Here is a 27,593-nt window from a genome sequence, read left to right on the forward strand (position 1 = left end):
AGTTTTTTGTTTTTTTTTTTTTGGTGAAAACTTGTTGAAGAGAGCTGTGCAAACAATAGCTTGTGTAAGCCAAAGCTGGCATCCAGCAATTCTTAATGTCTGAATGAAAGTGCTTTTTTTTTTTTTTTTTTTTTGCTTTTTTTTTCTTCCACAGTACATGTTGCCAAGAAAACAAGGAGTAGTTGCTTTAAGCATTTACAAATGGTAATGCACCAACAGCTGGTCTCAATCCAACTGAGCTATTGTAGGGGTATTAAAAAGACAGGCCAGAGTTTGAGATCTACTGCCAACCTCCCTTGCAGAGTTAGGGAACATTTTACTTGGAAAAAAAAGGTCTTCTCTTCCTGCAGAGATCCACGGCTGTATTCTCCTGCAGAGCCTGAGCCCTGCCTGGCAGAGTAGGCAAAAATACATCGGTAGGCCAAATGTTTCGTTGACATGAAAGTGTAGAATCCAATAGGTCCTCAGCTAGATTATTTATCTCAGTCAAATATTACAGTCTTCATCTGTGTGTTTTTTTTTTTTTTTAATGTTTTGTTTGTTAGATGAATAGTTGTGACATGTGACTGTATTTCTATGAATATTCTTGTTTTCCTAGAAAAATCTTTACAACTAAGTGAATATAATACTAATATTAATGAAGTTAAAGTAATTCTTCCAAATTGAAGTATTTTGAAGCAGGGGCTGGGGAGGGGGGTGCCATCTGAAAGGCTTTTCTGCTTTCTGCAGGTAGTGCTCATGGTCTCCCCCATCCAGCAGAAACCGTAAAATATTCTGGGGGGCTTTTAGGTTTGTAGGTAATGATAACACTAAAAAATATTTCTGTTCTAATATAATTACAGATGAGCTGTGTTTAGAGCAAATCTCCTAGAGAGAGCAATAGAAATTACTATTTTTCATTCTAAAAGCCTTTGTTATTAGCAGTACATTTTATATATGCTGCCTTTTCTGAATGGAAATGCAGCGTTTGGCTTTTCCCTGAAAGATAAATGGCCCTATTTGTTGATGTGCCACACTTGAGCTGGACATTTATGTGAAATAAAAAGGGCCAAATTAATTGTGAAAACAAACAAACAAAAAAACCCCACCAACAACCAGGCAGATGTGGAAAACGTACCTTTTTCTTCCTTGCTACAGATATGTGTATTTCCAGGGTGTTCATAGATAGTGACACAGTGTCCATTTGTTTAGGTTTGTGTGTGTGTACATATGTTTTTTTTTTTTCTTTAATCATATGGCTTGGTTCTGTTCTCCAGATCTTGTCCGTGAGCTGCTATCTGAAATAAAAATGTTTGTATCCGTTTCCTCATTAATCGTCCCATTGTAATACAACCTGCTGCAGCTAAACGACAAAACAGATGCAACGATGAAAATTAAAAGTGATGGATACTTATCTTTGGCTATAAAAGCTGCTAACAATTTAGAGAGCTAGAGTGGCTTTTGGAGCTAGGATGTGGCGAATGAGAGAAACAATAACAGGGCTAAAGAGTTTGCTGTTTGTGAACCAGATAACTGCGAGGAAGCTGCGTCGCTGTCTAGCACCTGCTTTCTGTGGTTTGCCTTTTCTATCACGCAAGATCAAGTGAGGTATCGTTCTAATGTCTGGTAAGCCTTGTGTGCCACTGTCGAGACTGGATGTAACCCAATGCCAACAAAACTGCTGGAAACATGACCTTGCTTTTGTATGGTGTTTTGAACTTGAAAATAGGCCTCTTTCTTTTTGTTGTTTTTGTGTTTTTCTTCCTTCACCACACACGCTGGCATGGCTTGTGAGCTGCTCTCTGTAAAATGAGTTCCTTTTCTCTAATGACAGCAGACCTGCTCTGACAGGAAACACGGTTTTGACATATAATGCTAAATCTTCCTTATGTTCTTTGCCAAACTATCTTTTTAAATTATTTATTTAAGAAAAAAAAAAGTTTAGTGGGGATTGTGCCCCTGGAGGGTGCAAAAAATACAAGGCTTGAAGTATTACAGTGGAAATACTTAGGGCAGCTCCTCCCTGTGCGTTTGGGAACTCAGGGCTGCTTGCAGTGGGAAGTGTTCTCTCACCCACCCCAGTTGCTCTCTTCCTGCAGCTGAGATCCGAGCCTGTTCTCTGCTGTGATGTATCTGCAGTCTCTGATTTGGCTGACTGCTTCCACAATGCCAACATGCACCTCCCAAATGCTACTGCCAACCAAAACCTTCAGGTGCTTACAGTGATTATCCAGATAAATCTATCTTAAAAATGTGACAACACCTATGCCTGTACTTTAAACCTATCTTGTGCACAGTCCCAGATTGGTTCTGTATGAATATTTTTGAAATGCTCTGGTTTTGTGTGAGAAAGATGTATGGGGACCTCCCAGCCAGCCTTCTTGGAGAGAGAGAGCTGGGAAGGGGTCTATGGTATGTGGGGCTTGGGTTAAGTGAGGAAGCAGAGTGAAAGAGGGGTGCTGGGAGTGCAGCTGCAGAGGCTTTTGGGGTGTGGGTTGAAGCACGAAGCGTGTGGAACAGGACTGCAGGACACAGCTTCCTCCTGTCAGCACGTCCTGGACTCTTCTTGCAGCAAGGTGCTGTCTGTAGCTGTACAAACCCTGTGGCACTTTTGACAGATGTCAGGTGTGGTTTGGGCTCAGTCACTGTAGCTAAGAGCAATTCCAGCTGAATGGATGCTCCTTGTATGCTGTACCCAAACCATTCAAACCTCATATTCAAACCATTCTGCAGTGCTGTTGCAAACAACAGGGAGGCCCATACACTGTCCACTCCAGAAGCAGTGGCACATCAGCAAGAAGGGAAGTAGTGTTGTTTCTTTTCTTAAATTTTATTTCTTTCTTATGAGACCGTCTGCCCTAACAGGAGATTAAAGGTGCCGTGGCAATGCAAGTCCTCCTGCTCATTACTCGTGCTCTGTTTCAGATAATTTAGCTCAGTGCATTGTTTTTTATCTACTATGAACTCAAGTTTCTCTTGAAAAAGGCAATGATCCAGAGAAAGAGGAAGGATTTTGATTTCTCCATAGTCTTTTATCATGATTTATATTTGCTGCCTTTAATGCTCTTTATGTTTGAGAATAGAACAAGTAATGCCCTGCAGTGCAAACCAGTCAAATAGAGGAAGGGCAAAGTAGATTAGGGCATTTCTAACAGGCTTAGAAATCTTTTTTCTGTAGGTCATTAGCTGGAATCCACCCTGGGGAATCTAAGGTGGTGAGTGTTTACCTGTCAGGAAGGGAGAAGTGATATCAGATACTGAGCAAGGAAGTCAGAGAATGGTGTGTGTGGGAAATGATAAATAGGGGAGGGCAACAGGTGATGGAGGATGTGACATAAAGCAGGAGGGTCCTTCTTTCATTTCCCCATCTGTCGCTAGGTAGCTCACACTGTTTAGATTCATTTCAGATCAGTTCCTAAGTTGCTTATTCCTCCTTGTATCACCTGTGGTCTGCTTGAAACATGCTGATGTTCTGGCTACAAAACTTAAAAAAAACTGAGCATCCTTCTGGTGTGTGCCAAGTGTCCCTGTGAATGAGGACTGGAACAGGCACTTGTGGTGACCTTAACCTATGCCTGAGAGAACTGGACATTCATAAGTTCATGGGCTGTGATGGGATGTGCACACAACTGCTGAGGGAGCTGGCAGGTGTGATTGCAAGGTCACTCACAATAACGAAGAGCAAAGCAAATGTCAACCCCTAAGTTCAAAAAGGGACTGAAGAAGGACTGAAGAGGACCTGGGGAACTACAGGCTGGTCAACCTCACCTCAGTCCCTGGGAAGGAGATGAAAATCATCATGAGTAGGTAGCATGGATTCAACAAGAGGAAGTCATGCTTGACCAAACTGATAAACTAGTACAATGAAATCCTCAGCCTGAGGGATGAGCAGGGAGCAGTGGATATTGTCTTCCTTGCCTTCAGTAAGGCCTTTACACTGTCCCCTGTAAGATCCTCATAGAAAAGCTGTTGAAGTGTGGGCTGGATGAGCAGATAGCGAGGTGGATCAAAAACTGGCTGAATGACTAGGCCCGGGGATAGTGGTCAGCAGTGCTAAATCTAGTTGGAGGCCAGTAATGAGTGAAGTAACCCAGGAGTCAATGCTGGGTCCAGTCCTGCTTAACATCTTCATTTACAATCTGGATGATGTGGTAGAGTGCACCCTCAGTAACTTTGGGGTAGGTTTGCAGATGACATGAAACTGGGGGGAGTGGCTGACTCACCAGGGGCCATGCAGCCATCCAGAGGGACCTCAGCAGGCTGGAGAGGTGGGCTGAGAGAAATCTCATTAAGTTCAACAAGGAGAAGTGCAGAGCAATGCAGGAACAACCCTGGGCACCAGTATATGCTGGGGGCCACCCAGCTGGGAAGTATTTTGGCAGAAAAGGACCTGGAGATCCTGGTGGGTGCCAAGTGGAACATGAGCCAGCAATGTGCCCTTGCTGCTAAGAAGGCTGATGACATTCCTGGCTACATTAGGCAAAATATCACCAGCAGGTCAAGAGAGGTGATCCTTCCCCTCCGCTCAGTGTTGGTGTGGCTGCACCTGGAGTACTGTGTCCAGTTCTGGGCTCCCCAGTACAAGAGGGACATGGAGTTACTGCGAAAAGTCCAATGGAGAGCAATCAGGATGATCAAGGGATTGGAGCACCTATCCTATGAAGAGAAGCTGACTGTTCAGCCTAGAGAAGAGAAGGCCTGGGGGGTGGATCTTAAAGTATATCTATTTCTGTCTGTATCTGCCTGCAGGGAGGGTGCAAAGAGGTTGGAGGCAGGTTCTTTTCAGTGGTTCCCAGTGCCAGGACAAGAGCCACTGGCATGAGGTGGAGCATAGGAGCTGCCCTCAGCACCAGGCAGCCCTCCTGTGCTGTGTGGTGATGGAAGCACTGGCACAGGCTGCCCAGAGGCTGTGGAGCCTCCTCCTTGGAGATGTTCAACATCCACCTGGACATGGCTCTGGGCAGCCTGCTCTGGGTGCCCCTGTGCCAGCCTCCAGAGGTCCCTGCTAACCTCACCCCACCTGTGATAGCTATAAAGCACAGGTTGCTCAGCATCAACCACTTCTGACCTGAACCCATTTCTTCACTCACACTGAACTGCAAACTTGCTGCTTCGGATTTTATTGCAACTAGCAATGACCAATCAAGAATTGACCTCCTTTTCTTTTATTTGTTAAAGTAAGTCCAAGTTAAATACATCTACATACTCAGGGGAATTGTTTCCTTTGCAAGATCTTAGTACTATTTATCCAGTCTCACCATTTCTGGTCACTGACAATGAGCAATCACTCTGAAAAGTATTGCCACGTGTAATGCAGCAGTACAGTTTAACCTGTCTCTGGCCCACAGAGGAGCATGTTTATAATAGTGTGACTAAAGTCGTCATTTAGTGTTAAGGCTAATGATGTTTGGCTGTTTTAGTAGGCATGGGGAGTTTCCAATGAGCCGTGCTTTATTTCAAAGGCAGACCTTAAAACATGTTGTCAAAATACAAGCCACTTCCCCCTTTTTGGTCTCTGCTCATTTTAACCTTCCAAATAATTTAGTTTGTGTTCAACTATTGCAACTCCCTCAGTGTAAATGGAGAAATTTGGGGTACAAATTACATATAAATCCAGTTTTAGGCTTTACCCCCATTCAGCAGCAAGTCAGGGCTGAGTTTCCTGGCTTTTAGAGCTTTGGTCCCAGACATTTTCAGGCAAAGCAGATATTCTTGAGGGCAGAGAATGTCTGTTTCTTACGTGAGTACATGCTCAGCATAATAGATAGCCAGCATCTACTTGTGACCTTTGAGGAACAGCCACAGTACAAGGCAATAACAGCATCACCTTCTGAAATCCCAGAGAAGCACCCTGAAGATTTCCTCTCTAAGCTTTCAGCAATCAGGACTCTAGAAATGTCTTAAACCAGGGGCTACTTTGTATTTAATAGTACCTGGCAGACGTCTCTCTCTGTTAATTCGTCTAATCCCTTTTCAAACCCACTTATAGTTCTGGATTTCACAACATCCTGTGATAGCAAATATCACAATTTGTGTTATGTGAAGAATTTTATTTTTTCTCTACATTTTGCTACCTGATAATTTCACTGAGTGCCTCCAACTCTGTGTATAATGGTGTAATGCATTAATTCCCTGCTCACCTTCTTAATACCGTTCATGCTTTTTTTTTTTTCTCCCCAGTATGATGAGTTACAGTCTGGTTCCTCACTGAAAGAAAAACTTTTCTGTGCCTATGGTCAGGCTTTCCATGCTTCCTTACAACATTTCTATGTATTCTGTGCTCTAAAAAGAGAGACTAGAAGTATTCAACATCCTGGTGCATTTTCAATTTATCTAGTAACATAGCTGTGTGTGTGTTTGTTTTTTCATTCTGTCGTTCTCTCAACTTTTTCCTAGCAGTTTCTAAAAACCCATCTGGGCATTTCTGACAGCAGCTGAACACTGAGGTGACCTTTTCTAATTATTCCAAGTGACTCTAAGATTTCTCTCCTCAGTGGTGCTGAGCACTGTGTACCTATAACTAATTTTTTTTTCTTCCCCACGTGCAATAGTTGGCATTTACCACTACAGAATTTCACCTGAGTTCATGACATCTTTCTGCAGCTCCTCACAGCTGTCTCCAGTTTTGACTGTTCTGAGCGGTGCTGCTTCATCAGAAAGCTTCATCACCTCACTTGTCCTGCTTTCCCACATTGGTCATGCTGATTGAAGATTTCATTAAATCTGTGGGAAGTGACTTCTTTAACAGAAACTGTTGGATCCTTCCCCAGCATATCTTATTTATACGTTTCTACTGATTTTATTCATTATTGCTGTTTCTAGCAACTTATCTACTGCAGATGTCAGGTTTACTGATCTGTAGTTCCCTGAGTTTTTTATGGAGTTCTTGGAGTTGGGGAGAAAGGTCTAATTTTTTACCTTTTCTTCCTCAAGATACTGAGGTAGAAGTTGGGACTTGGTTACAGGCCTCCATCAATAACTCAGTAATGTCTTTGCTTTAGAGCCCTTGGACATGTAACTTCTAATCCCAGTGACACGTTACTGTTCATTTATTGATTTGTTCTAAATTCTCTTCAACTCACCTTTCGCTTCTCAAGCTCTTTTAATTATTTTACATGAGCTTGGCTGATGCAGCAGCTATAGTGGGTCCTCTAAAGGCCTAGAAAATGAGAGATTTTCCCCAATAAACTGTGAATGTTTTAGACTGTTTCTGGACAACTATGCTTTAAGAGTAGCGATTACTGCAAGTACTTTATTACGCTCAGCAAAGTCTCCTGCTAGCCTTTCTATATTTCTGGGGGAATTTCGTAACCTCACATTCTGCTTGTGCTTTTCAGGAGCAATTACATGCATCAGAAAGAGCTGTTTTGTCTGTTATCTAAACACTTCATCTCAGGCTAGAACATAGTCTCTTGATTTTTTTGCTTATGTTTTTCATCACGTTGAATATTGTTCTGTATTTTAATGCTTGTGTCTTTTTCTGACGCTGCTGGAGAAAACAGTCTTTTGCTTTTAGCAAGCATATTTCCATTAGCTGATGACTATATCTTGTTTTGGAGTTTAATTCTGTTGCTTCTGTAGGCTGTCTTTACAGAATTATGAACTACCTCTCAGATAAATGACTGTGGCTTGGAATACAGCTCATTTAAATAAACAAGAGATCCGCACTGTTACATTTTCTGTATTTGTTTACATTGCCCTGATGTAAGATGGATCTCTCTCCAGATGAGCTAAGAGTATTTTTCCTCCCAACTAGTATTTTGCACTCTGCAAATTTAACGTCACATGATGAAAAATAAATTTTTGAAACAAACTCTCCATTCTTTTCAAATTGGCTTCTACAGTTATTTTCACTTCTAAGCAAATGCTAGTAGGATTTAAGTCAGCTGTGCACAATTTTCAGCATTGTCATCTTCCCTCTTCATTTAGGGATTTTAAGGAAATTGCAGCTGGGTGATCCTCTTGCATATGGGCAGGACCTGATCATTCTGAATCTTGAGGGCACATCTTTTGGCAGTGCAACTGACTCAAGTAAACCGTGTTTCTGAGCCTGGTGGATTCATGATCCATGTTTTTAAATTGTTTAAATATCTACTTGTAGCTGTACCTTACACCAGGCAAAGTTACTTTGTAACATATCCTTAAAAAAAGTGATTAGTCATCCTGAATATTTTATGCTATGATTAATTTCTGTAGATTCCCCTTAATTTTTACTTAATTTGATTGCTAATTAAGACATTCTTCACTGAATAAAAAAAAATCTGGAAAAATTAACATCTGGTGGGACAGTCTTGGACATACAGAAAAGATAGTCCTGTCTTGGACAAGATGAATAAGGTGGATGACAAGCTTTGCAGAAGCTTCTTTTTTGTTTTGTTCTGGAAATTTTCAGTCTCAAATTAAGTGTTCACAGCCTGCAATGTCACAGCCCATGAAACTTACAGAGTAAGAGGATCTTGTCCAACAGGCAGTTAAGCCTCACTTAACTTTTCTGGTAACTAATAAAACTCTACATAAAGAAGTGAAAGACTTCTGTTTCTCTGTTCTCTTTCACTCAACATTTCTTATGTGTCTCTGGGCCAGGAAAAAAAGTTTTGGTTGTTGAGTGAAGAGTTTTCCGTGAACGTTTTTGCAAACCCAAGTGGCAGAAAGGAAATGCTTCTGGCTTTGATGCAGCGATACAAGTAAGAAAATAAATCTCCAGCTGGTAGGACTTCCCTGCCTACAAGATCAAGTTTGAACTTGCTGAGGCCTCCATGAAACATCTTCATAGATTGAGGACAGGCCCCCTTTTGCCTGCAATTCCTCTCTGTAATCTCAGTACTTACATATTGAGCTCCTGACAAGTGCTCAAGCATCACATTTGCACTTTGTTGGCCGTAGGATTTCTCTGCCAGTAACTCTGAGACTTATTTAAGAGTAGGCAACTCTGCCTGTTTTCATACAGACAAAGAATGAAGAGGCATTCAAATTAGCAGATTTACACAGGAAAATCTGATGACAATGTTGATACTCATGCTTTCCTGGCTCTTGGTCCTGTAATCAGACCTGTTTGCAATTCTTTTTCTGTCCTGTAGTTGTGCTATCCTGGTGCAAAATGAGGCCAAGACATGAGTCTGAATCTTTGTGTCCCCAAACACAGGGAAGTAGCTTGTAGGTTCTCTCTTAAACATCTTCAATGTGATGCAGAGTGTGTACAGATCTACAGACTAGCTTGAGTTTTCATTTCTCTAGTATTTTTTAGTTGTGCTATTTTTTTTTTTCTGGTCAATATCTGAACTGTTTGATGATTGCAGGTCTGGGGAAGGGCTGGAAGAAGCGAACAGAAGGTTGGTACAAACCAGTGACAGTGATTGCAATGAAAAGGAGAAAAAGTCTGATGATAACTCTTCGACTGGGCAGCCTTTGAGGAAAAAGAGATGAAATCACTTTGGCTAAAATGGATGTCTGCAGCTTCATTAAATCTCTCACAAAGAAAAGAAAAAAACACTTGCCTGATAGCTTTCACAAAGACAGGAGCAGCTAGAATGCCAACAGAAAGCTCACTTCAGTCAGACTTCACTGGTATTTCAGTGCAGAAACCCCACTTTCTTCCTTGTGTTGAAAGAATCAAGAGCAACACACAGTCTCAGAGCTACAATTCTTTTCTAGTATTTTATTTTTTTTTTTTCCTTTAACAGCTTAAACACAGACATGAGGCAAATGCTGGATTTGAAAATGCAGCTTTCAGTGAGCAATGAATCTGGCATCCACGCACTGCATTGTGCTGCCAGTCCTTTTTTATATTACCAACTCGTGTGCTTCCTACCGCCTTATGAGCTGGGGCTGCCTGTGCCATGATGTAGCTATTATGACAGCGATATCGCCAGTTGCCTAAACCATCCCATCCCTTTAGATTTGGAGTTCTAAGAAACAGCAGATTGGGAAAAATCAAGTAAATGTCAACTCTCTGGACTTAAAATTAGACCTTTCCTCAAAGCATCTCAGTGAACGTTGCGCACCCAGGCCAATATTCCTGGGAATTACAGAATTAGATGTTCTCATCTCTTATGTATGAAGCATCACGCAGTTGAGCAGCTTGCCTGGGAGCATACCTGAAATGTGTTGCCTCCAAGAACAGATCCACCTCTCCTTATTCCCACATTTTTTTAGCCTTTAGCCAAGTGGCCGGTCTTGTCCTGCAGTGCTCTGAGCTGCGGCCTGATTTGTCAACATCAGGAGGAAAAGACCAGCAAAATAACTCTCAGGTGCAGTGTTGCAGGACAGCTTTTTGGGGGAAAGCAGCTGCCTTTGATAGCTGTGAGGCTTCAGATTAGGAGCTCGGGACCTCTGGAAATCAGAATCTCTGCTAATATAACATCCTGTGCTGAGCTACAGATTGTGCTGGCCTGGGATCCCCACCTCAGCTGTGGAATGATTCACATGTGCTATCATCTGTCTGCTCTAACAGTGATAAATGCTCTAACAAGGGGAAAGAAAAATACATTTACTGCATGTCCTTTGCTGTTGCCTTTCTGAACCTGGATGGCAGATCCCATTTTCCTGTTCCTCATAGACTCAGCTGCCTCAAGCTATCATCTCTTCCCCCTTATTTGCAGAGTTTGTTCTTCCCTACCCTGCTGACTATCCACAATTAGCTCTGACTGACCTGTCAGGTTTTTGTTTTCCCTTTTCCTTCCCTCATGGTTCTTCACCCTCTGTCTTTATCTATGTACAATTTTCATGTCTCCTCCTTCCCTTGGTTTTATATCTTTTCACCTCTTGTGTGAGCTATGGACCTCTTCAATCCTCCCTGCCTTCACCCTGGGTATCTCCCCTTATATCCTGCGCCTTCGAGTTGTCTGCTGAGGGGGGCTGAACTGTGGTGAGGGGGCTTTCCTTATGTAACCTCCCAGTTACTCAGATGCCTTCCAGGGTCTGTGTGTGTGTCCCCCTGGGAGAGCTGAGGATGTACGTGGAGCAGGGGGAGGTCTCTATTAACAGAGAGGCAGAGGTCAGCACTCGTGTAGTAACCAAGTGATGCAAACGCTGTAAATTGGGAGAACGCCCACTGAACCCTCACTGAACTGTTTTGTGCTCACATACTTTCAGTGTGCATCTGCTGAAAGTGGGTTGCATAGAGTAGTTTGCAAAATGCTTTCAATAAGTGAGCTGGTATAATTAGCAAATAAACTTTTCCACCAACTTTCCAATAACCCACTTCATTTCCCTGCAGTGTTTTCTGGGGTCAGTTGCGAAAGCAGTTGTTTCACTTGAACCAGCTCCTGTTAAGCTCTTTTCTCTGACTCATAATAAGGTCTGCCGATACAAGCTCACATGCTCTGGTTTTACCTTTTCCTTCATCTTCTGACTGGTCTCTGCTAACCTCTTTTTTTTCAGTACAGGCTATTTGCTTGGGTGTTACTGGCAGGGCTGAGTGAAGACACCTGAGTTAGCCTGTTAGCTCAAGTAGTGAAAGTACAATGTTGCCTTTCCTGGACTAAGAAATTCTCATTATATTTATTTATTTATTTATTTTTTTAGTGCCTGAGCCTGATCGCTAAGAGCTATCTCAGCTATTTATCTGTGCAGAACTGCTGTACCCCAGTCTTGATTTCATACCCATCTGTGTGGCATCCCAACATCTGGCTTCATCTTCCTTCAAAAATCCTCTGATACTTCACTTCAAAGACCCATGTAAGTGACAACTTCAGTGACAGGTAAAATCATTAACCTACTGATAAAGTAACTGAAAAACACAATAAAACAACACAAAACACCATTTTTTATATGCTGGGAACAGGCCCTGAATCAGAATAACCATTTGCTGATTTTCTTCTTGTAATTCTCCATTGTCCATTCTTGTATCATCTAATCCACATCATGGCTGAATCCATGCTTATGTCTATGTATTTTTGTGTATTATTAATATGCATGGGAGTCCTGGTAATACAACATGTACATGTATTGGAGAATAAATGCATGTGGATATTGCCTTCCAATTGAGCTACGTCCAGAGAGAGAGACTGGGAAGCAGATCTTCTGCTCCCCCAGCTAGTGTGTATATGCAAAGTACTGGACTGAAGGAGCATCTATATTATTGCTTGCTCAAAGCAGCAGAGACTCTGTCATACATAATACAGAGACATCATTACTAATATAAAACACTGCTGGGGAGAAGGGACACATGGGCGGGCCAAGATGGCAGATGGCTTTTAGTGGCATGCTGCTTTCAGTTCTTCTACCTTTGTAATTTGTGCAATTTAAAGCCTTTGGTTACTGTTTTTAGTCTGCTGTCCATTGGCCCTACTGGGAGCTTTTGTTGTTGTGCAAGAATGCAGTGTATTTTTAGTGAGGGCCACAGCCAATAGTATGTGCTGTGTTCTCCTGGCGACTGGTGTTACAAAGGCAGGCTAGTCAAGAATAGCTTTTACGATCAGCTGGTTTGCTGAAGAATTGATGAAAATAGCAGTTGTCTTGGCCATATAACCTCTGCTCTGCTGTACTGCAGGATTTTGCAGTTGCTCTGCAAGGCTCTAGTACTGAGGTAGAAAGCTCTTTGGCAGTGAAAGAGGGAGGCTGGAAATAAAATATACCTCAGAAAGAGGCAGTTTCTAAGTGGGGATAGGGACATACGAGAGTATCTTCCTTGATTTGTGTAGTGGTGGAAAAACTCTTAGTGGGGGTAAGGAAAGTGAAGGAGCCAAGTGGCCCTTCCTGTGCTCCAGGAACAGTGTTCAGGAAATCTGAGGTTGCTTCTGGCCTTGTTGTGTGGGCCAAAGTCACTCAGGTTCCTTTACCCTCAGCTTCCCATCTGTAAAATGAAAATAACGCTTTGCCATTTGGAAAGGCATTAAGTCATTCCCCATTCCTTCATCCTCTGGGAACTCGCTCTCTGAGATCCATTGATGGATGATGCTGGTGTTGGTATAGTTGGTGCCAATGATGGTTCCACTGGGCATGACTGGACTGTGCATAGCTGTGGAAAGTTTGTCCTTTTTGCGCAGATTGCACAGGGACAGCCATGGTCATAAATCCTGCCTTTTAGATCGGTGTCTGCGGGCAGATGCAGTGAAGGAGGCTGACTTATTTTCTATTCCCAAATTCTTTTTCGGCTCACTTCAGAACCATAAAATTTAGCACCTACTACATCTTATAAGGAGAGGGCTCTTCACTTCTAGCTGCTACAATAAATTTATTTTTTTAGATGGCTGAACTACTTTGTTGCAGCTTGGCCTGTAAGTGGAAGCACAGAAGTACTGTTAAGCATCCCATTGCAGATAGGAGAACAGGAATGGTGAAAATCTTGTCAGGCACCCTTCCACCTGTCAATAGCTACCTGCTTTAATTTCTAGACTGAAGAAACAGAAAGAAGAAACCCACCTTGTGAGAGCTTCTGTGGAGGCTTCTGAACTGGAAAGAAGTCAAAGATGCAAAGGCTGAAATTTTCTCTCTCTGTGCTTTTCCTCCTATGTACATCCTTTCCACGTTTTCTGATGCTTTACTTCCATCTCTGATTTGATGGGTTTGTGTGAAGCCTTCCCTAATTAGAACAGGTTAAAACAGCTCAGCTGAGCACAAGCTTAACTGTATTGCAGAGTTGTTTTTAACTTTATGCAGCATGCTTTGCCTGGCAGTTTTAATAGAATGCCAAATCTGCATACGTATAAATGTATATGCATTTGTTGCAAAGTGTTGGCCTTCTTATACTGAAAAGCCAATGCACAAGCAATCAATATTGCCAAGGAGTTTTGTCGCATTTCTGTAATAGCAAGAACTGTGGTTCAGACTCACAGTTCAGAGATGCATTTTTGGAATACCTCTGCATATGTATTTTAGTGCACTTGAGCTCACTAGAGTGTTCAGCCTGGGTTCTAAGTACCAGATGAATCCCTGAGATGACTTGAGGAATTTCTTAGGCATGTTTTGAATTCTTTAGCTTCCTGCTTCCTATATTTTTATCCATTTCCCTCTGCTCTGAACATACATCAAATGGATTTTTTTTTTTATTGGAATGTGAGTGAACATGAAACATGAATGTAGTAACCTATTTTCAACTCTGTTTTCAGGAGTTGTTTTCTTTCGAGTTCACAATGCATACAGTAGCTATAAAAAGACATTATATTTTCAAGGTCTGTCATATTATTAACAATGTGTGAACATAAAACCTCTCTGATGTTTTCTGATAAACAGTCAGACCCAGTAGCACAGCTGAACAACAGGCTAGGTACATCAGGTGCATAACCAGCTTCAGGTGGAGTAAAGAAGCCAAGGGTATAGGAACACGCTCTTTCTAGAGGACAAGGGTGTGCTCAGATCTCTGCAGTTTCAAATGCTGGCGTATGTGGGTTAACACAAACATTTCTGGTATGTTGTGGCCTAGCAATGCTACCTTCCAGGCAGTCAGTCATCTAAGCAAAATTTCCACATGGGTGGCTGCTGAAAAACACAATGCCCCTTACCCTAGGGTGAATCCTAGTTTTGTTGAAGTCAATGACAAAACTGTCTTTGACTTCAGTAGGGTCAGGACTGGTAAAGTCTGACTTCCATTTGAGTTCAGGGTTGGAGATATCTTGCAGGAAAATGAATCTGACTTTCACTCGGGGGGTGAATCACTCAACGGATGTGCAGATCTTTCACCTTTATGCCCAAAGAGAGCTTACCCTCTTTGGGACTGAGATGTCCCTATAGAAGAAATTACTGCCCTCCTTCTCAGAGGTTACTGCTTCTGACTCCTTAAGTTGTTTTAAGGGTAAATTAGCCAGCTTAGTTTATACAGCTGGAAACTGTGGTTTCAGCTGGGATATTTGACCTGGAGTGAATTAGGGAGTGCTCACACAAGCTGCGTAGCCTGCAGAACAAAGTAAAGTGAAAACCAGGAAGAAGGTGCAGGGTTGCTGTAAGTGTTAAACTCTTGGTCAGGAAAATAATATATATGTATATGCCCATGGTTTAGGTAATCAGAAGAGTGCCACCACTTCATTGCTCCTGTATGTGGTGAACTTTGATCTCTAGGTCTTATATTCATGATGGAAAAGCTTTTCCTTATGGTCCTTTCCAGTTGGCCGCCCAGTGATATCTTCTCGCACTGTGGCCTGTGCAACACAAAAGCTGTGTTGCAACAACCACATGAGACCAGCTTAACTGTAGCTTCTGTTTTCTGCTTGTCTTCAGTCATGCTCCAGAAGGACACTTGAAACGGCAACCTGAGAGGAGGCTTTCTCCATTTACACTTAAGAGCCACCCTCAGGCCTAGTGGGTGCTCACAGAAAAAGGGTGTGCTTACATGCACACAATGGAAACAGAAACAGCACTTAAAATGAGGTGTTTTCCACATGTGAGTGCATGGCCCCGGTGGGCATAGCTGGGTTTGGGTGCTGCTGGATGCTGTGGTGCATGTAACCGAACTGTTGGGTTGGTCTCTGGTGTCTGCCCTTTTAGTGTCCCTGCTGTATTTTGGTTTTCTATAAAATGGATGCTGCTGGGATAAATCATTGGAGGATGGCACAAACCAGATGAAACTGAAACAAATAGTAAATACAAGTTGCCAAAACAAAAGTGCTCCTTCAGCAGTGATCAGAGCCTTAATTTATTTCACGAGAAAATGACTTTCTCATTTGCGCAGTATACTCTCTGTTTCCTCTATGTGCAAGGGGCTGACAAAGCCTAATAAATCTAAGCTTATTTACAAAGAGAATTCTGTGAACACTTATGTATCTTACAGTTTAACTTTCAAAATTATTTGAGAACTCCATAATTCAGACTGTGCCACTTTGGTGCCAGCATTTCTTTTGCATCTTGTTTATTTGTTTGCAAGAAGGTTCTTCTGGCATTTTTTGAATAATAAGTTGGCAAACAATATTTTTTTTTCTCTCAACTTCAAAGCAAACACAACAATATTCAACAGCTGGATCCTTGTGGGAAGCCTGCTGACACTTTATTTAGTGTCTGACTTTAAATTATGTTAAGAAATGAGAAGAAGAGTGAACTTGTTCAAAGTACTTTGTGCCATTCAAATTCTGACTGTGAAGTCCTATATTCTTTTAGAGCAATAAAAATGTGGTCTTTGGTTAATGCAAGGTGGCTGGGATCTTAGGGACAGGATGGTAGTATGTGTGCTATAGCCCTCCAGTGCCAAATCATGTGAGGTTTCTGACCCCTGCATACCTGGGGAGGTTGTAGGGTTTGGGTGGAGCAGGGTGCTGAGGCCAGGAGACTGTGGAGAGGGCAGAAGTGATGGTATGTTTGTTTTTCTTGCAGCTTTTGTGCTGAGCATGTATAGATCTACAGGCTAATCTCCAGCACAAACAACCCAAACAGCAAATTCACGAGGGGTGTTTGGGACTCTTCTGTGGGGGTTTTCAAGTCCAAGTTGAACAGCTATCCATCAGAGGAGGTCTAGGTGTAGTTGATCCTGCCTGGCAGCAAGGAGCTGGGCCAGCAGATCTCTCAAGGTTTTTTTTGGCTGTAAATTTCTATAATTTTATTATTATAATGATGAAATTCTGGGCAAGAATAACTGAAAGGGAGACAAGAAATTGTATTAGCTGGGCAACAACAGAAAAGGGAAATGCTTCTCATTTTTCCTTCTCCTATTAGGTGATCACTCTTAAAATGGACAGTTTTCCTAATACTTGTCATCCTTTCCCTTAAGGCTTCCTTTGTCATGTATGGATGTTGGGTCAAAAGACTCTTGCAAATCAGTGAGTTACAGCTGGCTTCACTGAGGAGTCAGCTTCTCAGCCTCAGGAAATTCAGGGGGCTATTGGGTTGCTTGTTATGCTTGTGCAACTGTGATCAAAGTGCACCAGAGGGTTGGGCAGCACATCCTTGAGGTGATCAACTTTTGAGCTGATATGTGGTAGGTACTGTACTAGCTTGCTGCATGCTTCTGGCAGAGAGTTTTATTCCCGTTCCTTTCCTGCCCTGTTCTGGCTTTGGCTGTCAGGTGCTGGTTAAGGTGTTGAAGGTGTTGGGTAGAGATGCGTTGTGTCTCGATCCTGCCTGTCTGTTGGCACAGAGGGGATGGACTTGAAGGCTGCAATGTGTTGTTGCTGATGTGGGGCCGAACTTTGCCTGGGGTGCACTCTTAAACTCTCAAGGTACAGCTGGCACAAGGCCCACAAGCATCTCACCCAACTCACTGACTGCTGGCCCTGGGGGTGAATGCTTCATATGGAAGGGAAAAACAACTAATAGAAGGAGGTGGTTCCACCCCCATGTGAATGCAAGGTCAGCCTGATCCATTATCTATTTCTGTCTGAGGTAAACAAAATCACTTCTTACCGAATGGCAGCATCCATATGGGTAATCAATAGGGGGACCTCTGTGGCTTGTTCCTTTGATGGCTATAATAGTGTCTTCTCTTTTCTCTCCTTTGATATCTTTATCAGAATAATTCATTCTGACAATGTTTTTAAGTTAGTGAGAACAACCAAGGGATAAATAGTTCAGTCACCTTGGCCTCTTTCTTTTCCTAGTATTAAAAGTGAAGCTAGCTGTTATTATGATATAGTATTTTACTCATTGACTTTCTTTTGAAGGTTCATAATGTGGAAGCTGTTTTTTTAAAAAAATAAATTTGCATAAATGCTTTTTAATAACAAAAATGTGTTTACTCTTCCTTGACTGATTAATAATTTTCTACATAGCAATTATATATAAAAACTTGAGTGCATGTGTAGATATATACATATATATTCACACAGACTCATATATATGCACAAAACTTGTCTCCTGTAGCTGGAAACAGTTCAACTGAGAAAAATAATGTGCCCACCAAAACAATTGTAATTTTTCAACAAGATCCCAGTGTTTTCTTTGTAAAAAAAACTAGGATTGGAAAAACATGAGGTTTTCCTGCCAGATTCCATTCATTTTCAGCAGGAACAATCTGCTCCTCTCAGCTGAACGTTTTACAGCAAGAATGGCTGGAACTGAGGAACCAGCTCCTGTTTGGAAATAGTAATTGTTTTTAATGAAAATGCCTGCCTACCATTTGGAGCTAATACTAGAACCACGATTCCACTAGGACAAAGCATCAGCTGGACAAAAATATATAATGCAAAGAGGGCAAGATGTCACGTTACCAGGAAAGCAAAGGAGAAGCTCTTTTTTTTCCCCTGCTTTTTCTTTTTCTCTCCTTTTCTATTGGTTTCATCTGTGGTTCCCTAAGAGATACCAGATAATAAAAAGGGCAAGGGCCAAAAATCACCTGGTGGTGACTGGAGTCATGCCAAACCATTGTGTGTTTGAAAACAAAGCTGATGGTAAAGGAACAGTGTGTTAGACCTCCCTGATAGTTAGGGTTTGCTTGGAAAAAAATATAACCAGCTTGGCAGAAATAATCTGATGTACAAGGAGATAGATATGATTGAGAACCCGGAGTTCAGTGTTATGCAGCCCTGTCCCCTCACTGCAGAAACAAATGTCTTAAAACACAGTAAAGTTTTTTACACAAAGGTAGAAATTTAATAACTTCATTAATATCTTTATAAAAGTCATGTTTGGGTGCAGGTCTTATGATTGGCTGCAGATTAGAAAACTGGAGAAACAGAATATGCCTGGCTAAATTTAATTCCAGTAATTACAAGCAAAGTGACTCTCAGACGCAGAGTCTAAGGTGGTGCAAACCCATTAATGGAAATACCTGGCTTTTACATAGCATACACTGCTTGTCAGTCTTAGCTTTCTACCCTATAATGTAATGGATTCTGGTGAGGCATCTCTAATGCATTGCATCTCTTCCCACTGCTTCAGTGCTTCCCACTGCTCTGAGTTACCATCACTGGATATGAAAGAGATCTCCCTATTCTCATCAGAAAGTTAGAACAGTCCCTTACTGTTTATAAGATTTAAAGCATTTACTGTTTTTGCTGGTTCAAGTTTGGCAGAGAACACTGGATTTTCCTCTCTTTTACTTTGATTCCACTTTTCTAGAATTCACTTTATACCAAACTGTTAACAAGTTCAAAGTGTGGTCTATTAGCACTACGTGCATACTTATTTTCTATTATTGCTTTAGATGTTATTTGAAGTGGGAGGAGTATATTAGTTGAAAAGATGTGAAGTATACTATTAAAGCTGTGATAGTCTAAGAATATTAGAGGGGACTGAGAGATTGGTAGGGAGAGGACTTTCCTTTATTAGATAAGCCGATATAATAGAAAATAACAGGCAAGGTTTCAGGCACATCGAACTTGCTATTTGACCAAATCAGTGAAAAGCACTCTCTAGAACTTGGGCTTTGATTCAGTCTATTAGGGAAAATAGACATTTAGATATCTTTAAAATGTCTAATACAATGATGACACTATTTATTTTCACAGCAGGTGCAGGATGGCTTTTGATATCAATGACCATTGGAAACAAAGACAACCAGAAGTGTGAACTCACTCTCACCCCAATAATTCCACTGTGATAACACAGGTTAATGCTGAAAATAATTCAGGTCACTGTGTGAATCTACCAGACCATAGCAGGTTCTTTACAGGCATTTCAATTTATCATGGTGTATTTTAAAAAGTCAGAAAAATGCCCCTTAATCTGTAGCTGGGACAGAAAGCTGTCCTATTGACAAATTTGAGTTTCACCTACAAACCCTCAACTCGTGTTCCTATATGTTCAGCATAGCTTGGAAAAGAAGAGAGGGGAAATAAAGGCTGTAGCCAGATTTGCAAATGCATGTATTTCATACTGCAAAGTACCAATCTGGTCTTGTGGAGGAACTGCATGGGCTTTTGGGGTGTTCCAGGGGCCACAGGATAGACAGCTTGGGTGGTTGCAACCCAGGCTGCAGCTGCGTGATAGAAGTGTGAATGGGGACATATACTGGAGTGTTAGAAACACATTCTAGGTTGCCCTGTTTGTTTAGCAGTCAAACATCTTTAGCCATTGCAATTAAAATCTGTTGGCAAAGTAGTAGTTATTACCTTTTTTAAAAACAAACAAACAAAAAACAAACAGAAAACAACCAAACAACTACAAAGAAAGAAAGAAAAAAAGCAACCCTGCTGTTTGGTAATAAACTCTTACTGATCCTAGGAGGGAAATTCTGAATTTAGTGAGACAAACTGATGCCTTGGCACTGTACTAATGAGCCAGCTCTTCTGAAGAATCATCTCTTCGCTTTCATTCTTGCTCACAACACAAAGGAGAGTTGTGGGGGTAACTATAAGTACACCAAAGTATTTGTAACTGAATATTCATAGGGACTTACGGAGCAAACGTCATTACAATTTGGTCCTTACATTTCCTTATGATCCTGACCCATTGATTGAGAATCCAGACTTTGCAGTTTAAGCCTGTATCTACAGAAAGCTGCTCCCAGGAATCTTTAGGTGAAGCTACTGATGGGCCAGACGTACTGTCTAGGCAGGAAGGGCTCAGACGAGCAACACGCTGTCTTGGAGAGAGCTGCTATGCCTTGGATTCAGAAGGAAGACTTTTCAGCCAAGATTGCATCTTCAGCCCTGCACAAATGTCAGCCAGTGAATTTTTGCTGTAAAACCTGGATCCTGTGTTCAAGTGGGATCTGGCATTACGGAATGCACATTTTGGTTCAGGTACTTGAGGTAGTTCCCTGAGTTTGAATACAGAATACGCCAAGACTGCAAACGTACAGGTCATCTTGTGGGCAACCAGCAGATAATTTCTGGTTTGCTGAACTCTTCGTCTGAAAATAAGTTGTTTTGTGGATAATACCATTCAAGAAGGATAAAGAACATGAAATACAGCTTTTCTAACATTTTCCTTTATTTTTGGTTAATAAATCCCAGTTTATTAGTCATTTCCTGTTTTGCTCTAGAAAAAGCAAAAAAGAATCTATTAAAAGCCTCTCCATTAACTTCTAAATGGGAATTAGAAAAGATGATAAACTGCAATTGCTTCTTTGAGTTGGAGGGATTAGATCTGACACTATTTTCTTGTTTGTGCGGCTTGCTGGAAATGAGTATTTCTCCACTGAGTGCTTAGAGATCTGACATAGCTGAGCATGTTCAGATCCATTAATAATAATAGCATTGAGTATGGAGCAGTTTTATGTTAAATGGAGTAATCTTATGTTTCAAAAGCTTGTAGTAGATTTTGAGGGAAATAATGGTGCAAAATGACAAGGCTTTATGCATAATTTTCATGCATGTTCTTTGAGTTGTATTTGCCTCTGACATTCTGACATGGGTTTTGAGCATTTACTGCTCTATTGGCCGGGTCTGATTTGATTCTTCTGTTCCACGAGCCCTCTGCAAGATTCATGTAGAAGAGCTTTAATTAGGGTAGCTTAAGAAGACTTTTCAGGTCCCAGCTGTTTCTGAAACAGAACAGAATAAGGTAGTGTCTTCATGCCCCATTCTGTGCTAGCCTAGAAGTGGAAGAATATAGATAATATAGGTCACAATCTTTTAGTCAGGGTCTTGTTGCCATGCTGTACCTGGATGAATCACAAGTGCAAAAAGGATTTTGGTGCTGATGTGATTTTCCAAAGCTGAAGTTAAGCGGGCAGCGGCTTCATGAGCAATATTGTGTGATAGTGTGTTGTAGGATATAGTACTGTAGGCAAGTTTTCTCCTGCTAGATACGGGGCTGCTCCCCACTGGAGTTGAGGTTTTGACCACAAGCTGACTCCACCCTGGGGAGAGACTTGAGTGCGTTGCATCTTCCGAAGTGCCCTGGTTTCCACGCGGAGAGAAGCAGTGTGCATAGCTTGTGCGGGTGTGCACCTCTAACCCCCCCACCAACCTCACCGGGACCAAAGCTTTTCCATTCCTCAGCAGATACATGACATTGTAGCCCTGAAGAGAGGCAGTATCTGCTCCATGCGTGAATACAGCTCTCTGGTTTTGGTAATAAAGTGCCTCTGTGGGCTGTGCATATAAAAGGCTTTCAAAAATAGATTGGCTTAGCTAAAATACTACTTTCTCTGTTCTTTCCTTTCTTCTCTGCTCTTTCCCTTCCCTCTGTAGCTCAGTCTGTGCTGTCTGTATTGTCTTGCACAGTGTGCTCTCCAGACATTATGCTAGCAGGTGTATTTCTATCTTGGGCAATGACAGAGTGTTTCAGTGATTAGTTTTCCGTTGTAACAGTGGGGCCCAACTCTAGGCTTAGAGTTTATGCAGACTTCCTCCACCTCCTGTCTGCAGTACTGTCCTGAAGCTCGCTGTTGTCTTGAGTATTCTGAGGTCAATAAAGGTCCACTTATTTTCTCTTTCTTCTCTGACGGTAGAATTTATTCTGTCTCTAGTGACTTATCTTCCCTTGTTCATATCAGGCTGTGGTCTTATTTAAACAGAGTATTAGGAAGAGATGAAACAAATTAACACATTGAACTCATTCTTATCCAATGGTGCTGATGCACTGTGCCAAAATAGTTCCATGCTAGGTTGTTTAACTTGAAAGAAATTATATAGACTTTGTATGAGGTAGTTTGAGAAGAAAGTATGTATGTGAACTTGAGAGCTGGAGATTGTCATTCTGAAAACATGAACTCTGAAGTATCGGCCCAAATCTTTGTAATTACCCATATGAATTGAGAGTTGTTAGATGTTATATATTGGAGAGTGCATATTGGCGACTATGCTTTCAGGTCTAGGCAGCTTAGTAGGATTTGTGGAAGGAGTAGCTTTCGTAGCACTTCAGAAATCAGGTACCAATATCATTAGTGTTGGCAGATACGACTCCTGCTTTGTCGTGTAGTTGTAATGCCTTTTGGCATTTTGCCTTTCTGTCTCTCTTAATGTTCCATAAGCACATGATTTGTGGTTTTCCATTATTCTTCTGTTTAAGCAGCTGAAAAATCTGTCTTATTCTTATTGACATATCTATGTTTGGGGGTATGAGATCAGTTGTCCAGACTGTTTCAAGTGATAGGACTTTTAGTGCTTCAATCAATTCCTGAAAGGTCTTCTGTGTTACTTGAAGCTCTAAGAAATCCCAGCTGTGTATATACATATATATTTACTGAAGACTGACATTTCTTGTAGGAAAGCATTTTGAAGGAATTATTAATTAGTATTGTCATTTTCCTTTAATTTTTTTTTTTTTTAGATCTGAAATTTTCATTTCAATTTAAGGTTACATTTTCATAGTTTTCATACCATTTTCTTTATTTCTCTTTTCTTATTTGAGATTTTTTGATTTTCAAATGTAGTTAAGTGAGTAGTGCCAGGGATCATTTGATCTGTTTTTTCCACATTTCTAAATTTCTCAGTTTTTGAAATGTTTCAAATAGCAAAAGAAAAAATGGAACCAAGACTTTTAAAATTTGCAGGAAGTTGCGGAACGTTGGAGTTCACTGCTTTGAATGGCCTTCTGGAAGAGCCAGTTTCACCTCTCTTGATTATATATGGTCTTGGTGTGGGTGCATGAAGCTAGATTTTTAAGTTAAACAGTGTAAATCCTTCCCATACTGTTTCACATTTACGGTGAATTCATTTGTGGATCAAAGTTTATGGCCAAGCCCCTTAGCTAGCAAACTTTAAAAAAGTTTCTATAGAATAGCAGGTAAAAGAGAGGATATTGTGCTTTTAAAAATATGGTTGTGAAGTCTCAGACATCATGGGAAAACTAAAATAGAAAATCCTGGACGCAGTCTATTATGCCAGCATGAAATTATGAGAACATTTTCTCAGGTTACAGTTGATATGGATATTTCCACATCTTTTCATTAGTCATTATGATGCCCTTCTCTAGGCTGCTTTTACCACTGAATTTGCTGCCTGTGGATGAAATCTTGGTTCATGCTAAGGGTTAGGATGATGATGCCCTTTGTTTTCCAAGTGGCTCTTTGTGGATGGCAGAAGAGAGTTTGTAGATTTGCCCTTTGCATTGCAACTAAGCCCTCCGATTGGCACTATCTCTGTATGCTTACCTCAATTGCTATGGGTCAAAATACGCTTTTCAAGTTCACCTAACAAGAAATTCACAGATCCAAGAAACAATTTGGAGAGTTTAGACAAATATTCCATTAACTTTAGTGTTATGATAAAGCAATATACTTAAATATAATTGCAACATAGTTGGTTGAACGTGGAATTTACTCTTACTCAGCTGAGCAGACGAATAGGAGTATTGTCTTTCAAATCAGCTAAAACCGCTGGAATACTCAGTGCCCTCATCACAACTGTCCTACTAAAGGGCATATGTACATGGGCACTCTTTGCTGTACATTATATGTCCTGCAGCTTTTTTACCCCCACACTCTGAAGTCAGTCAACCCTTCTTTAAAGTATTTGGCCCTGGGCGAGTACGAAGTTGAGTGGCAGGTGAGGGGTTAATGGCATGCATGCAGCTGCTAATACTTAGCTTCTGAGGCAATATGGTCTTCAGGGGCAATTCACCCAGCCATGGATAAATGCCTGACATGAGATGTGACATTTACCATTGAGCACAGCTAGGGCCATCGCACATATTCTTAGGGCTATCAAGAGCTCATGCCGGTCTTCTTCCCCTTGGCCTGCTGTATAGATTTTCATTAACCAGTTGGAGTCTCACTGTTTCTACTTATCCTACTGCTAGGCATCTATGTACCTACTGGTAAATCTCAGCTTCCTTGATTAACCGGAGAAGGCTGTTATTTCATGATTTACCAGTGGATATTGAGTAAGATATACCTGAAACATACTGTGAAATGTTTTTGAATTAAATTAGAAGGTGTAAAGAAATATTGACATTAAATAGTGAAATCGAGGCTCGAGGACAGGGTTGATAAGTGCACTGAGGTCTGATTTGGATTTATTTGTCCAAATCTCCAAATTCATTAGTTATAAGAGAAGTCTACCGTACTGGTGGCCCCTGGTATGACTCCTGTGATGCTGGGCATGGGTGGCTTCCTTATCATCATTGTCGGCCAGATTGGCTCTGTGGAGCAGTGGATGACAGTCCATTTGTTTGCTTGTACGGGTTCCCTCCACTGCCACTGAGGGATCCTGGACCAAAAGCATCTTTAGGGCCATGCCTGTGATGTGTTTTTTAGGGCCAGGTCCGTGCTGTGGGTTGAGGTGGGCTGATACACTCAAGATCGCCTTTGGTCTAGCTGGTTCGGATGAAAGGGCTGGGAAGTCCTGGGCTTCGTCTGCAGGTGCCAGAACCATGGCAGCATTATTTGGTGTATGCTGAAGTCTGGACAGTATGTACAGCTGCAGTTATTTCACTGGGAGGAAGGCGAGGAGGCTCGGCAGTCACGCCCCTGACCGCAATGCAGATATATCTTTCCTTGTGCCAGTATCTGGCCTATCAGTTCTGCTCTCTGTTGCTGTGAGTATAAATCTACAAGCACTCTGACATTCAGTTTGTCACACAGATGAAGAATTAAAAAAAATAAAAATGAATTAGAATAAAGGGAAGCAAGGTAATTACACTCATCTTCACAATATTCAATTCAGCTCCATCCAGATCTCTAATTTAAGGTCAGCCCAATAATTCAGTGAACAAAATAGAAGTGGATGCCATTAAAAACTGAATATTTACCAGGCTTCAGTGCTCACTGAACATAGCTGTTCTTTACCTTGGTAACTTTTTTTTTTTTTTTTTTTTCCCCAGGCTTAAAACTGAAAAATTCTGCAAATACTATACAAAATATAACTACAGTCTAGATTTGAATGGCACCAGTGCTGTTTTCTGTTTATTTTCATAAACAAGCTTACCATTTTTGCTTAATACTCAAAAGGGAATATTCACACTTATGCAAAGAATTTGTTTACTTTTCTCAGGACCTGGATAGTTAGGGAATGGATTATGGAACCATAGCTGGTTTACCCTTCCTGTGTGCCTGACATTTGTTACGCTGTATGAAGGTTACTCATTGAGGCAGGTGAATGAATAGGTGGTCTCTGCTCAATTTTTAATCTGCACATTACTTTAGCTGTTATCTTTGATGCTCTCTGAGGGCTAAGCAGATATTGCAGCAGAAACAGCCTCTTTCTACATTAAGATTTCCTACTGTTACTAAATAGGTCCATGCACAGCTCCCAGAAGTAAAAGTGATGAATAAGCAAAGCAATGTCATCAACCTGGAAACCAGAAAGACTAGAATCATAAAAATGCTGGCAGTGATGAACATCTTGTCTACACGAGAGCTCCCATCAGCAGTAACAGCATCGTGAAGGTTTTAGGAAAACCTCAATGATATGGAAGCATTAAAGTTGGTTCCTGTAGCTCAGGATTGAAGCGTGTTTCTGCAGGGCAATTTCAGACACGATTGCCTTGTTTCTGTAGTACCTACCCTTTGCATAAATCACATTTGGATTTTCTTTGGTCTGACACCATTTATGAGTACAGCATCCATTTATAAAGAGTATAAAGTTGTCTGTTAACTGATGCGGGCCCCCTCTTCCTACTCATCTGTCAACTCATGTGGGACTTCCATCTGCAGCAGGGAAGCTCCTTGTCCCTTGGATTTTAGAGGGATACAGTAACATGTTCTTTGGTTCAGCTCATAGTAAACAGGTCCCTGAATCACTGGAAATAAGTGAGTTTAGAGATAAATAAATAAATAAATCGGGGAGTCCACTGCTTTCCACTGGGGTAAATTCATCACATTCTGAGTCTTTGTGAATGGTGCTCATCTATTTTCTCTGAAAACCAGAAACTTGGTTCTCTTGTGTTGCATTTCAGGGCCAAACACAGGCAAGAAGTGTTTTTGTTGGGATGGAGGGCTGGGGTGGGTATACTCTTCTCTATGGTGTTTGCACGTGCAAACAGAAAGAAGGTATTTCTGCTAGCTTCTGAACCTTATGAGTCTATGGAAAGACCTGAGAACTTCTAACAGTCACTAAAGCTGTAACATCAGATGCTGGAATGGTTTAAATGGTTAGAAAATAGGAACGGGGCTGCAAAACCTCTAAAGTACCTAAGTCCCAAACTATTTGGGACTGATACTGATGTTTTTATTTGGAGAGATAAAATGAATGCACTAAATCTATACCTTAATAGCATCAGACAAGGTTAAATTTATCAGGCTAAGTAGACAACTGGATGTTCCTTAGGCCATACTTGCTGATGAGACTTCTGCATTTCTCTCTGTTTCTCTTTCAAAATGCTGAGACTTTGCTCAGTAGTTGCTATTAATGTGGGTGAAGTTGGCCATATGGCAAGCAGAAAACAGTGCTGGAAGAGCTTTCACACATAGCTATTGCAGTGCTGTCATTGCTAAATGAGGATTTTCTTCCTGAAGTCCAGATTTCACATTCAGATCTCTGGGGTAATGCGTTAAACCACAAACAAGACTGAAGTGTTTGCATCAGCCTGTTTTAATGCCTAGGAGAAATCCATCTTCTTCTTCTCTTTCATGCTATGGAGCTGTTTTTTAAAACCTCTCTGTTCCGATTGCTGTGGAAACTGGGGGAGGGAAGTATTCTGTCAGATTTGCTGTTAAATCTACAGCATTATCATCAACAACTTCTTCACAAGTATCTTCTCTTAGCATTGTCCCTGAGGAATTTCTCTGAATCCTTCAGTTTTGCTTGCAAAAGTGCATTATGCTACTGTACGTTTTAGATGAATTTTTCCATTTCTCAGATCTACAATGTGTTCCTCTAAATCACCTATTTCAGCCAAAGCATCTGTTCAAGTGTGATTGTGTATACATGTTTTTCTTTGTATGACTTAGTTTGTCATATTTATTTCAATCTCTCTGTGGTATC

General features: G+C 41.2%; 1 long non-coding RNA gene across 3 annotated transcripts in view; it reads left to right on the plus strand.

Annotated features, from left to right (window-relative positions):
• The first annotated feature begins 267 nt into the window (after positions 1 to 267).
• The window catches only part of LOC137853528 (uncharacterized), a 174,785-nt gene continuing 147,459 nt past the window's right edge, over positions 268 to 27,593 (plus strand). Inside the window, exons 1-2 of one of the 3 annotated variants that reach the window (XR_011094549.1) lie at positions 268 to 416; positions 11,503 to 11,655. This is a non-coding gene — a long non-coding RNA (uncharacterized lncRNA). Of the gene's footprint in view, positions 417 to 11,502; positions 11,679 to 27,593 lie in introns of all 3 variants that reach the window. The other 2 variants (XR_011094548.1, XR_011094547.1) reach the window with 2 other exon arrangements.

Source organism: Anas acuta, chromosome 3 (assembly GCF_963932015.1).
Source record: "Anas acuta chromosome 3, bAnaAcu1.1, whole genome shotgun sequence".
Taxonomy (NCBI): Eukaryota; Metazoa; Chordata; class Aves; order Anseriformes; family Anatidae; genus Anas; species Anas acuta.